The sequence below is a fragment of the Balaenoptera acutorostrata genome, chromosome 8 (genome assembly GCF_949987535.1).
Source record: "Balaenoptera acutorostrata chromosome 8, mBalAcu1.1, whole genome shotgun sequence".
Taxonomy (NCBI): Eukaryota; Metazoa; Chordata; class Mammalia; order Artiodactyla; family Balaenopteridae; genus Balaenoptera; species Balaenoptera acutorostrata.
Window position 1 is genome coordinate 71925692 of NC_080071.1, and position 13299 is coordinate 71938990.

General features: G+C 34.6%; 1 protein-coding gene across 1 annotated transcript in view; it reads left to right on the forward strand.

The window, feature by feature from the left end:
- VWC2L (von Willebrand factor C domain containing 2 like) overlaps window positions 1-13299 on the forward strand; it is a 155470-nt gene that overhangs the window by 835 nt on the left and 141336 nt on the right. The window lies entirely within an intron of this gene.

Genomic DNA, 13299 nt, shown 5'->3' on the forward strand with positions numbered 1-13299 from the left:
AGTGCTACAGAGACACACTTCTGAGCTGTGGTCTTTATATTAAGAATATACATTGGACTTACTTATTGTAGAGCATGGTCCCCATTCTGTTCTCTGCTCATTAGATTTTTTTTTTTTACTTACAGGACCCCAGAGAGAACTGAATTTTTATCATAGTCCCTTGTAAAAGGTAGTAAAAAAAAAAAAAAAAAAAAAAAAGACTAATTTTTCAGCCTTTCAGCCTCCATGGTACCATGGTATTTCTTAGTCTTTCTTTTATGCTTGTGTCATATTTTCAAGTAACTTGGAATTCACTTTTATCTCTTATTGGAGTCTCTTTTCTCTAATGGCTAGTTTTAATTAGTGTTTCCTACAGCCAGGTATGAACCCTTTAGGTATAAATTAATACATCAACATGTCCTCAAATGTAATGGCAGTTTGTGCCTTGGAGTTTCTGTCATACTGATGGCTTGATATAAAGATTTTCATTTCACCTAACTAAGTTCTGTGACAAGGTGCTCAGAATCTTGTAGGCAAAAGAAGATATAGCTAGTTTTCGGTGAGACTGTTTATGTTTGAGAGAAGAAATGTTCAGTTATTAGCACTGACCCAGCTTCCTTCTTTACAAGAATCAAATGGTGGAAGAAGTCAATACGTGGAAAAAGGTTTTAACTGATCATGATCAGAGTACTTCCTGTGTATTGGCGATTCATTGCATTTGGTCTATTCCAAGTTATGGGCTCAAACCAGTTCTAATTTACCCAAGGAACCCATTTATTTTAACTAGATTCCTCAGGACACGAGAGAAATTTTAATGATAATTATCATATTCAACTTTCTTACACATAAGTGTTATTCTAGACTTTTTTTTTCACGCATTATGATACTTTGTTGCACAATATTGAGAAGAGGCTTGAGAGTCTAGTAAAATTACCATTATTGACATCAAATAATAGTTGAGTATCATATATTTATTAATACCTTTCTGGTCTTTAACATATTGGACACATTTTGATATTAGCCACTTTTACTCTTAGGATAACAAAAGTAAATGCAAATACTCAACACGTGATTGACTCTAGACGTGGTTCTAGAATCATGTCACTCTCCTCTAACATGCATATTTATCTAGAGTAGAATGCAAAAAGACATTTTAAGATAGCCTAGCCCAAACAAAAAGTACCCAAGATAAAATGTGAGATTATTACATATTGATTACCAAATTATATAAAAGAAGAAAAGATACTGACTGGTTTTTTTTTAACTTAGCTCACCACTTAAAATGCTATAGTCTTCCCTGTTTTTATTAGACTTTATTTTATCTCAAAGGTAATAATAATTTTACCATGTCAAACAATAAAGACATATCAAGTTAGTAATTCCTTTACTCCAACTATCTGTCCCTGCTATAGTTAATATTTAATCTGTTGATATGCACAACTTTTTCCCTGACTTTCAATATCATTGATTTTAAATCAATGTGATTTTAAAAAAAGAAAACAGATGCCACTTTTTCACAAGGATTTAGTTTTAAGAGCTTTAGAGATCATTAATAAGAATGAAGAACTGAGACCAAGAAAGTTTGTTACCTGTCCAAAATTGTCAAGTTATTTAACCTATTTCTAAATACATTCAAACAAGAAAGCCTATATCAAAGCACTCTAGAGTCAGAAAGACCTGGATTCATACCCCAAATTCATCACTTAGGTGGAAGATTTTGGAAGGAGTCCTTACACTTTGGAGCCACAGTAGCATTCGCTACAAAATGGCCATCATGATCATTACTTCTGATGGGAGGAGATGTTGGAAAGATTTTGTGAGATAATTTATATGAAGTTAGCAGTCTTGTGATGACTGGTACACAATAGATATTGAGCAAATGGTTGTTTCACTCCTTCTAAACTCTACTGTCCAGGGATTTACTCTAAATTCTCCATTCCTCCATGTCTTCACCTACATTTTTATGACGGAAGCTTGATTTTAAAAGTCACTCAAGTGAAAGAATTCCAACACCTTTTTTTAAATGTTCTACTTATCCATGTGAACTATGTACGCCTAAGTAAATATCAGCCATCTGATTGTCTTCTAATTTAGTTTCTTGTCTCTTGTAAGCTGATCTTTAAAGCTGTATGCAACTTTCACATAATAGTCTTGGCATGTTATTAAGAAGGTTGTATTACAAGATATTTTTACATGTTATATATTCATCCAACAAGCATTTATTGGGCTTTTTGATATATAAGATACTGTAGGTGTACTGTACATACATTAGAAAGTAAGGTATCTAGAAGGCAAAATCTCCACCCACAAGGAAGGCATGAACAACGTGGAGAGAGAAGTGGGGAAAAGGAAGTCTAAAGTGTGTGATTGTGAAGGTCAACACCAAGGGATTGTGGTGCCAGAAGCTTATCAACATGGTGTGAGGTTTGGTCAGACAAACTTTCTTTTTCTTCAGGATGGTCACAGATGAGCCTTAAAAAATTAAAATTTATCCAGGGAGATTAAAGTTCCAAAGAGGAAACTGCTTGAGCAAAATCAGAGATTGGGATGAATAAAATCTGCAAGGAGAGGAGGGAGATGAGAATAACAGGAAGATGGATCTTACTAAAATGCCATTATAAGGAGAGAGACATAAATTTGCCTAGCATTTTTGGAACGTGGAAAGAGGAACTTGAGTACTGGGCCAAAATATTTAGATTCAGTCTAAAGAATAACAAGGGACAAAATGCAGGTTGTTATACATAGAGATGACCTAGTTAAATATGTTTTTTAAACAAAATGACTTTATAGCCAACTATATAACTGATTAGAGGTGAAGAGATATTAATGGCTGGGGAGGTGGAGATGACCAGCATGCAAAGGACAAAAACATTCAGGGCAGTCTTGAGGATAAAAATCTAAATTCCCTAGTATAGTCTAGATTCTACACATCAACCTCTCCAAGTATCTCAAACTCTCAGTGACTTCTCTTCCCTGTGTGCTTGCACATGCTGTCCCATACTTTTTCACCATTTATACACACCTGTATAAGTCTTACTAGACTGCTTCAGAATTCCATTTAAATCTCATCTCAACTGCAAAGCCCTCTCTGACTGTCCTACTTCTGTATCCTGGGCTGCGTCTCACACCATTATAACAAGGACAATAATCATAGCCAGACACCATTAAGGCCGTTATATGTATTATAGCACATTTCATAATAACACTATGAGGTTACACTTTTATTAGCACTGTTTTACAGACGAGAAAACTGAAGCACCAAAGTGTAAGCAGCTTGCCCAACACCATATCTAAAGTAGAAGAACTAGGATTCAAACCCAGGCATCCTGGCTTCAGAATATAAACTCTTCACCACCTTTACCACCTCTGTCACACTGCAATAACATAAAGTGAAAGGACCTGTCTCTCCCACTGGACAGTGAACCCTTTGAGGCTAGGGACGGTGTTTTCTTTTTTTCTCCTCTGTTCCCAACCCTAGCCCCATATAAACCACATAACAGGCATTTAATATATTTGGTGAACAAAATGAGTCAGGTTATAACTGAACACATAGAATAAAAAAAGTTCCTTTAAAATGCCTTCATTTCTTTCTGTTTATGTGTTGACCTCTCCATTTTAATTAGAGAAGCATTCAAGCTTCAGGTAAAGAGTGCTCTTTGGACCCCTAAAGATGACACGCGTTGTTCATAAAGCACATATTTCCATACTGCTTCTACTTTCTACTCCTTCTCCCTACCCCTTCCTAACCAATACTCATCTTGGATTGCATCTCCATCCCAAGTGTTGTAATGACCATCCAGTGTTTTAGTTGTGTGGTCTCACTCTATACAGTTACAGAAACATACTGAAGTCCCTACTTCAGTATTTTCTGATCACTAAATTTAAATGTAAATCACTATGTTGTACACCTGAAACTTATAACATTGTACATCAACTATACCGCAGTAAAAAATAAACATTTAGTGTGGTTAAAAAAAAAATTGATATACATGTGTCACCTGATGGAAAAAATAATGTTATTTATAAACGCTGGGGTTTTTTCAACACTTACTGATGCCAGCTTTGAAAATGGATTTCTCTCTACCCTTTTTGAAAACTCTAAATTTTCCAGTGTTCTGGTAATATTGTATTAAGTTAAAGGTCATTGTATAGTAGGTTTTCTCATCTTTCTTTTATGTGTATTCAGGCAAAATGACACTGGAACCTACTTTTTGAGAAATAAGAAGTATAAATAATAAATTACAATAGCATTTCCTACAGAAAAACTTGATTGGAAATGTAGGTTCTATCAGCTTTGGCTCTGTAATAACTATCTCATGCTGAATTTCTTAAATGGAGAAATAATTTCTTATTTTGCTCAGTATTTTTATAACTCTCACTCAGCTAGAATTAGCCTTTTTGGATTTTTTTATACTTTAAAACTTGTAGTGTTTTAGTTTTATTTCAGACACTGACAGTTGATCAGGTTTCTGGTTTTTATTTTTAATAGGTTCAGTGTGGTTATTTTCTCATTTTGCACATTTTGTAAATATGTTGTTGCTTTTTTTAAAAAAAAAAAAAAAACATGTTTTCACGCTGTGGTAAGCTGCCTAGTTTTTGCCCTGAATTTTGGATTTAACATTTAAATCTTGAGGAAAGCAGCAAAGAGGACAGAAAATTAATCAGAGTATTCTGCCAAATCATCACACCCATAAAAAATGTCGATGCCAACTAAGGTTTAGAACTGACTTGCTCTTCAATGGGTACATTCACAGGAAGACAGGTTTCCCAACTTTCTCATTAATCTATGCCCCCATCATTAATGTCCAATTAACATTAATGGACATTAAATCTAACATTAAATCTGTAAAAGTGAGTAGAAAGGCTTTTTAAATTTAGGACTGGGAGTTTGTTTGTTTGTTATATCTGTTTGTTTTAATACAGAGAAAGAATGGAAAGTAACACATTCTAGGAACTGATAACCAAATAGGTGAAAGAACAGGAAAAAATGGGGGTCTGTAAAGAAATCTCAATTGAGGGGACTAATAGTTAACACCTTGCAGAAATACAACTTATTGTACCCCACCCACTCATCTGCCATGGTACCAGTTTCTATGAGAGGCACAGAAACTAAGATGTTTGTACTAGGACAGAGGGGTACAGAATGCATCTTTCCAGGGGTATGAAGATTGCATGTATGTATGTATTTTAATGCCACCAAATGGAATCAAATGTGTTACATCCTGCTGAAATATGAGAGGCAAGGCAGTGAAAGTTTCATCCTAACAACCTGAAGGGTTTTTTTTGTTTTATTTTTATTTTTTTATTTTTATTTTTTGACCCTCTGTATTTATTTTAATAACAGAGAAATGGGTGAATTTTAAGAATATGGGTGGGATTTTTAAAGATATTTTTCCCAAGAGAGGATATACAAGTTCTCAACAAATGATTCATGGAACAAACAGGGGCATTTGTAAGATTTCATCCAAAGAAAGTCCTAGAAAACATCATAATTTCATACAACAAAGATAATTGAGGTCTTTGTTGGGAGATTGAAAAGACTAATTCCACAATCACCGACTCTGCAAAATGCAGTTTTTGTTTTGTGGAACATGCTGTAGTTGTTAATATTGAAACTGCCTTTGAGTGAATTCAAGAATGGCTTCTCCTTTCAAGTAGCTACAAAATAACAGAGATTAAGTCATCTTAATCAGTAATGACAGTTGCTCCTCTGGAGCTCAGCCCTCAGCCTGTACAACAAACAGGCTCAAAGTGGATAATTCTCAATGGGGGATGTCCATCTTTGTAAATAACTAGGGAGCCTCTGCTCAATTTGTATAATGTCTGACCAGTTTCAAAGATTAGAAGTCAATTTTGTTAAAACTTTATAAAGTTCCTCAAACCTTTCTCTTTCTTTTTATATTGTGCTCACTTGACATGTTTTAATTCTACAAAACTACATTAAATCTAGAAAACAGACCAGATTTTTGAAATAATTTTTCAAAAGCCCCGATGAGAACTGGAAGTGACCCTCAACACTTTTTAAAATGAGAGATTAGAATTGTAGGAATAAATGGCTTCCAAGTTAACCCCTGAAGGATGAAATAGTCTGAAAAAGTCTCTTGCTTTAAATTTTAAGAGACTTCATGGTCAGCTGGCCCTTTGATTAGTTATATATAGACTCACCCACTGATTTTTATCGCTGTCCTTCGTATGGCAAGATGCTGCCGTTAATGGTGTTAACTGTGTGATAAGCATGACTACAGAGATTTGTGTATGGGCTTCTGTTCCCAGGGCACACCAGGAGATTGGTGTTTGATCTGAGGCCACATCTGAGATTTCCGGAGCTTATCACTGCTAGTGACTACCTCACACTTGAGGTCAGTCATGAGCTGTGTGTAGACTTCGCTGTCCATTCCTTACTGACTCTCCAATACTGTGAGAAGATGAACCTGAAAAGAGAGGGACCTGGTAGTCTCCCCTCCAAACTTTAATTGTACAAGATTCTGAATATGTCAGAAATTTGCTTATTTTTAATTGTGGTTTTACTCACCAAAACACGTAATTAGTCAATGGTGTGATACTAACAAGCACGTTTTCTTCTGTCTCTTATATCTTATTTCATAAATTAGGTCTACATATTTTATGCAAATTTTGTGTATTAATCTATAATCTATACAGTCTAAATTGAAATTGCTTCATACATGCGTTGTATGTGTATGTATGTGAAATTTGAGGGAGCTGGGTAATGCTCTTACTTTAAGAAAATCTTTTTCTACTCCTCCTTATTCTCCCTGACAATATTTTTGTTTTGTTTTGTTTTCCTATAGCTTGATTTATATATCAGGCAGTGTGTTTTATGAAGGACAGCACAAGAAAAAACTATTGGTCTATTTTTTAGTTGTATTTTGCCAAGCTTTCGAGGAAGAGCTTGAAACAAATAACTAGAGGCGATGTGAAGTGATCAGTGGGTTTGCTTATCCCGGTGATCTTTCTCAAGCCTTAGTCATTATTAATTGGGGACTGGCTTATTTTAGAGTCTGTACTTTGGACTATTAATCACCACTGATTAGCATCAGTAATCTCAGTCTCACATATCACCAGTGTTGATTTCCTTGCTTCCAGCCTGCCATACACCACATCACAATAAAGCCATCTTTGCAAGAATTTAATGACACCACGAAAAGAGTGAATAAAGTACTAAAGTGACAAAAAAATTCATTTATGTCCTGAAAAAGCTTTTAGATGATATTATTTAACGACTGTATAAATTTGTTTAAAGTGGATACAAATCCAATGAACACAACTCTTAATTTCCTCCCTATTATGTCATGAGACCATGAACAAAACTCAGATAATTTTAATCCTTCTATCTATAGGATGGATACAATAATGTCATCATATGTCTTATGAAGAATTAATAGTATTGGGAATTTGAAAATTAGAGTATTGCATATCAATTTATAATTAACAATTCTGACTGCTCAAAAGTTTGTGGTTTGTTTTTTTTTTAATTAAACATTACTTGGTTGGGATTTTGAAATCATTTTGTTTTAATACTGACCCTTGACTATGATTGTTATTTCTTGGCATGGGATTGGATTTCTAGTATCTGAGTTTATACAAGTTCTATTTATAAAAGGCAAGCATTATGGGTTGTTTTTTTTTTTTTTTTTTTAATCTAAGTCCTTCCTATTCTTAAGAGCTGACAACAGAATTTTGGATATGGAAAAGAACTTTGAACTTATTTTACAGATGATAAAACAAAGACCAACAGAAACTTAGTAAAAACACCACAATGGCTGGCATAGCTTACTATTTGCAAAGGCAATATAAATATATTTCTTTCCTGTGGTCTTTTATCTACATTTTAAGCCTTCAGGTTTAATGCTCACTTGCATCTTCCTTTCCAATAAACACATTGGATGCAAACATTTATTTCATCCAATTGTCTATAGAAATGTGATATCAGGACCTAGCTCCATGACAACCCAGAGTTACAAGTAGACAAGAACAATAAAATATTGCCATATCTAAAATCTGTCTTTGACACAGATAGAGGACAATTTGCAAAAGGAGCCTAGGTTTACAAAGGCTCTAACAAAAAGAGGATCCTTTGTCTAAAAATGAAAAATTCTGTAATTAAACCAAACAATATAGGCCAAAATAAAATTATAATATATTAAACACTGCCTATTTATTTTCACGGAGACTACTTTATACTAGGAAGTAACAAAGGAACTAAATTAGCTGCTCTTGCCATATAGTTGATTTTAGGAACTGAGGACCTGTGTTCTTGATTTTTTTCACTCTGCAAACTCCCACCTCTCACTACATGACAGGAATGGAGTATGAAAAATGGATGGAGTGTACAAAAATCTCTAGTTGCATGGCATTAGAACAAAAGGATATCCCTAAACTGGCATATGATCAGTATCATCTAAGGCAAGAATGCTGCAAAAATTCACATCCCTTGACCTCTCTCTCTTCAATGCCAACAGTGCCAACTGAAATGATTTAAATTTATATTTTTCTAAAGTTTCCCAGATTATTCTAATGATCAGCTGGAATTTTAGTAAGGATTTTTTATTTTTTTTCATGGTCAAGTAAATTTGAGAAATGATGCGTCCTTTACTATCTCTTGGAAATGTGCACTGCTTGAATGTATATATTAATATATACTAACAGTGCTTGAACATTTTTTAAAGCTTTGAGAGTCAGTATGTACACAGTTCAACAGCTAAGAGCTCAACAGTATGGTGAAAACTGTATTTTACAGTAGGTTCTACCACTTACCAGCTAAGTGACCCAGGCACACATTACTTTACCTCTTATGTCTTAGTGCAGACATCTCTAAAATAGAGATAATAGTAAAAACTACTTGGAACACAATAAGGGATTCATACAAGTTATCTGACATTTTTACTACTATTACTACTTACCTGTATTTAAGTCCAGTATTTCACAGATTTATGTAACAGCAGAATACTTTTTCTCTGAACATCTATTAACATCTTAAAGTTCATAAGCGTTCAATGAAACAGTTTAAGAAGTATTTTGTTAATGACCAAGATCATCCTTTATTCCTTTATCTGACTCTGATGGGCAGTTAATGATAAAAATCTATATATCTCAGCTTATCTTTTATTGCCTGGTCCTTTTTAAAGTTTCCAAAATTGCAGTTAATGTGGTTATTTATGGTAATTTATTAATTTGTGTTACATAAAACAATTTAAATGGACAATGACTTATTCAAAATAATAATGATGATGTCAGTTACATACAACCAAAAATCTAAGACAGGGATCAGCACACTACAATCCATTAGCCAAATTCAGCTCACCACCTGTTTTTATAAGTACAGTTTTATTGGAAAATAGCAATGCTTATTCGTTATGTATTGTGCATAGTGGCTTTCAGGCTGCAATCCAGCCCTGAGTAGTTGCTCCAGAGATTATATGACCCAAATAGGTCAAAAATATTTACTGTCTGGTTTTCTGTAGAAAAAGTTTGCCAACTTCTGATCTAGGATCAAATTCTTCTTCTTCCCTCCCTTTCCACTTCCCTCAAATTGTACTTTCATGTAACCCGCATTCTTCAAAGTTACAAATTCTTCGGGTACTGTTAGGTACTGTTAGGTATAGGTTTTACTTCATTTGTAGGTGGTCTCGGGGATGTCTTTCCACGTGTGTAAATCTTCAAAGGCATCTAAATTTGCCTATTTTAAGTATATTATACATACTTAACAGCAGACGTGTTAAGTCTCTTTGCACATTTGTCTCCAAGGAGTACGGCTTTGCTCTTTGCATTGATGTATAATAATTTAATAACTTTCCACTTACTGAGAATTCTCGGATGAAATAGCTAAGCAAAGATGATAAAAATGTCATATTTTGATATCCCATCTGCTCTCCTTTGACAGTGTGACAAGTAGGTATTTTTCATTTAGTGTAATATAATAGATATATTTCTTATTATATTAATAAATGAAAATATGTATATTGTCTGCTCACTTATTAAGTTCACTAACATCTTTTCAAGTCAACTTATATAATCCATGGTTTGATTCCATTAGATGTCCTAAATGTCTCTGACATGTAGAGAGGCGATAGGTCTTGGTGGGGGGTGTACAAAAATGTATAAGACCCTCAAGGTATGCCTAGTCTATCAAAATGAATAACACAGGTACCACTTATAGCAGATGGTGTGGGCTGATTGCTCTAGGAACTCATATGAAGAAAGAAATAATTCAGTCTGAAGAGCTTAGGAAGATCCTAGGAGTGAGGATTTCAGTGCACTGAAAACATCTTAGACAAAACAGGAAAATTGGCAAAAGTCAATGGAAAGCACGTTCAGAGAAAAGTGAGTTAACCCAAGTGGCCAGAGCAGAGGGTATAGAGAGGATAAAAAGTGAGAGATAAGAGAGAGAAGGGAGTGTGGCACCCACTCACAATGTGGATGCCAGGTTCAGGAGCTTGGTTTTGGGGCAAAGCCTGGACCAAGTAGAAAATTACCACATGGCTGGAGTCAGGGAAGTGACACAACCAGATTTGTGCCTGAGGGAAATACAAATAATTGTTGACAATTTTATGAAATATTTTGCATCTTTGTTCCTTCATTGAATGATTTAGTTCTAAGATATTTTTATTCTCATGTTATAAACAAGAAGGGACGCTTCTGACTCTAATTCTAATGCTCTATTACACCTGCCCAGATTCCATGAGTATACTATGGACATTATGAAAGAAATGTGAGATGGCTTATTTTTCATTTGAGTGTACACCTCCTATATTCTGAAATACCTGTTCAATTATAACTCTGAAATATTTCATGTTAAGTCTCATATCTTTCTGACGGAAATGTAGTACACTGCTAACATGAAAATTAGCAAATTAGGAAATTTGGAAATTTGAAAATTAGGAAATTCTTTGCCTGCTCCATGTTTTACATGGCTCAATTGGCTTCACTTAAAAAACTCCCATGGCAATAAAGAAGGTTGCATCTAAGGTGCATTAGTATTTATTTAAAAAAAAACAAAAAACCTACATTCTGAATGCAGTAAGGATTGACCAGGAATATTGCAAATATTGCAAATTTAGTTATTGTTTTCATTTTAAATTTCTGCATCAGGAAAACACAAATTAAAAGCAACAACAAAGAAAACGTGGGCCTTGAAAGTGCTTTTTTGCAGCCTTAGAAATACCACAGTCATTGTAGAAACTCCCAGTGGTTACCAAATTCAGTCCTATTTCTGTATGAGGAGAGGACAGCCCAGCTCCCGGAAACTCCACTTATTTTCACTGTATGTTAAATAGGACAGAGAAAAAATTAAAATTGTTCAGTCTAACTTTAATTTTTTCCCAACATTAAAAATAAAAGTCTGCTAAAATAGCAAACCTTTGACTGCTGAGATTTCGAAAGCTTCCTTAGGGAGAAACAGGACAATCACAGAGAATTTTCCTTTTGTTAATGAGACTCTAGGCCTTTCACATTGAAAGTAGAAGATACTTTAATCAGGACTCCAAAAAATGAGAGCTCAAGTTACCCTGTTGCAAATCTGTTTTTGGCAAGACTCTGATTAAAGATTGAAGTTTCATCACTGTAAATAAGAATCTAATAAACTACTGAAAAAATGTTGTCCAATGTCGTTCTTAGTCTAAACACAATCTGAGTGCAAACATTGCTACATTTTAGAGATGCAACACAGATTGCTCTCAAAACTAAAATATATATTCTTTACAAACTTAATATCTCAAATAATTCGTATTGGAAATGATTATGCGATAATGTAATAAAAATAATTTATGATCAATATACTTTTTGAGAAATACACAGCCACTGAAAATGAACAAAGGGAAATTAAAATTAAAAAAAAAAACAACAAGGGGCTTCCCTGGTGGCGCAGTGGTTGAGAATCTGCCTGCCAGTGCAGGGGACACGGGTTCGAGCCCTGGTCTGGGAAGATCCCACATGCCGCGGAGCAACTAGGCCCGTGAGCCACAACTACTGAGCCTGCGCGTCTGGAGCATGTGCTACGCAACAAGAGAGGCCGCGATAGTGAGAGGCCCGCGCACCGCGATGAAGAGTGGCCCCCACTTGCCACAACTGGAGAAAGCCCTCGCACAGAAACGAAGACCCAACACAGCCATAAATAAATAAATAAATAAATAAATAAATAAATAAATAAATAAATAAATAAATAAAATTAAACTTTAAAAAACAAAACAAAAACAAAAACCAAAAAAACACTGGTCAAGTTGAAAGCTATGATGACAACGACAGTCATTTACCCAATGCTGCATAATTTACAAGCTCCTTCAAATATTACATTATTTCCTTTTTGTCTCATAAGAATCCAATGAGGAAAATTAGAGCTCCCTTAATATTATGTTATTAACTCCATCTTACAAATAAGAAAAACCAGTGTCAAGTGGGTTTAAATAACCTGTCCAAGGTAATACAACAGTGTTTGATGGCAGGACTTGAGCTCCAAATGTGCCTTGTCCACATTTTCCAATAGCTGAATTCCACTGGGCCATTCAGCCCAGTGGAATTGGGCTGAATTCCATTGGTCCGCAGCACTAACAATTTTTATACATGGCTACAAAGTTTTGACTGCTTCTGCTTTACTTGCACAAAAGATACACACTAAAGTCAGAAAGTTTATCAAGAAATTATTCAAGATTTTTTCAATTTCAATATTGTAATTTTCAATTACAATATGCTTTCATATTATTGCCCATAAGCCATCCCAATCTATTTTTGTGGAATAAGGTGTAAGCTATGAATTAAGCATCAAATAGTGTAGTATAAAATATAGTAGGAAATTGCTGTTTGGACTTAAAATGAAAATATTTTAATATTAGCAATTACAAAGCACTTTATTAATTTTTAATTACTCTCTATTTATAACATGGAAAAGAATATTACTAGTAAATGGAAAATGAAGGAAAGATTTGTTAAGTAATAATCTGATTGGCATTCCCAATACAAATGGATTTTTGTATAGGAGTGCCTATAACTCCCATCCCGCAGACCCTGAAAAGCTGTGAACTCAGTATCATCCACGCAAGGCTAGAAGGCTAGAGTTTATGGCCCTCTCTGTAATCACCTTTGCTCAGTGTTTCCTGTAGAACAGAACTGATTGTATTTGTCTCTTACGTGAACTTTCACACTGTAGAATTCTCACGACGATGTATTCTCCCCCACCCACACATGACCTTATTTGAATGCTGTTGTAGATGATAGGCTTTTAACTGATATCAACAGTTGTCCTTCACAGTGTCAACAGGAAAGTTTTGAAGTTATACAGTTGCTCACTTTTCCCTTGTTGCATAAATG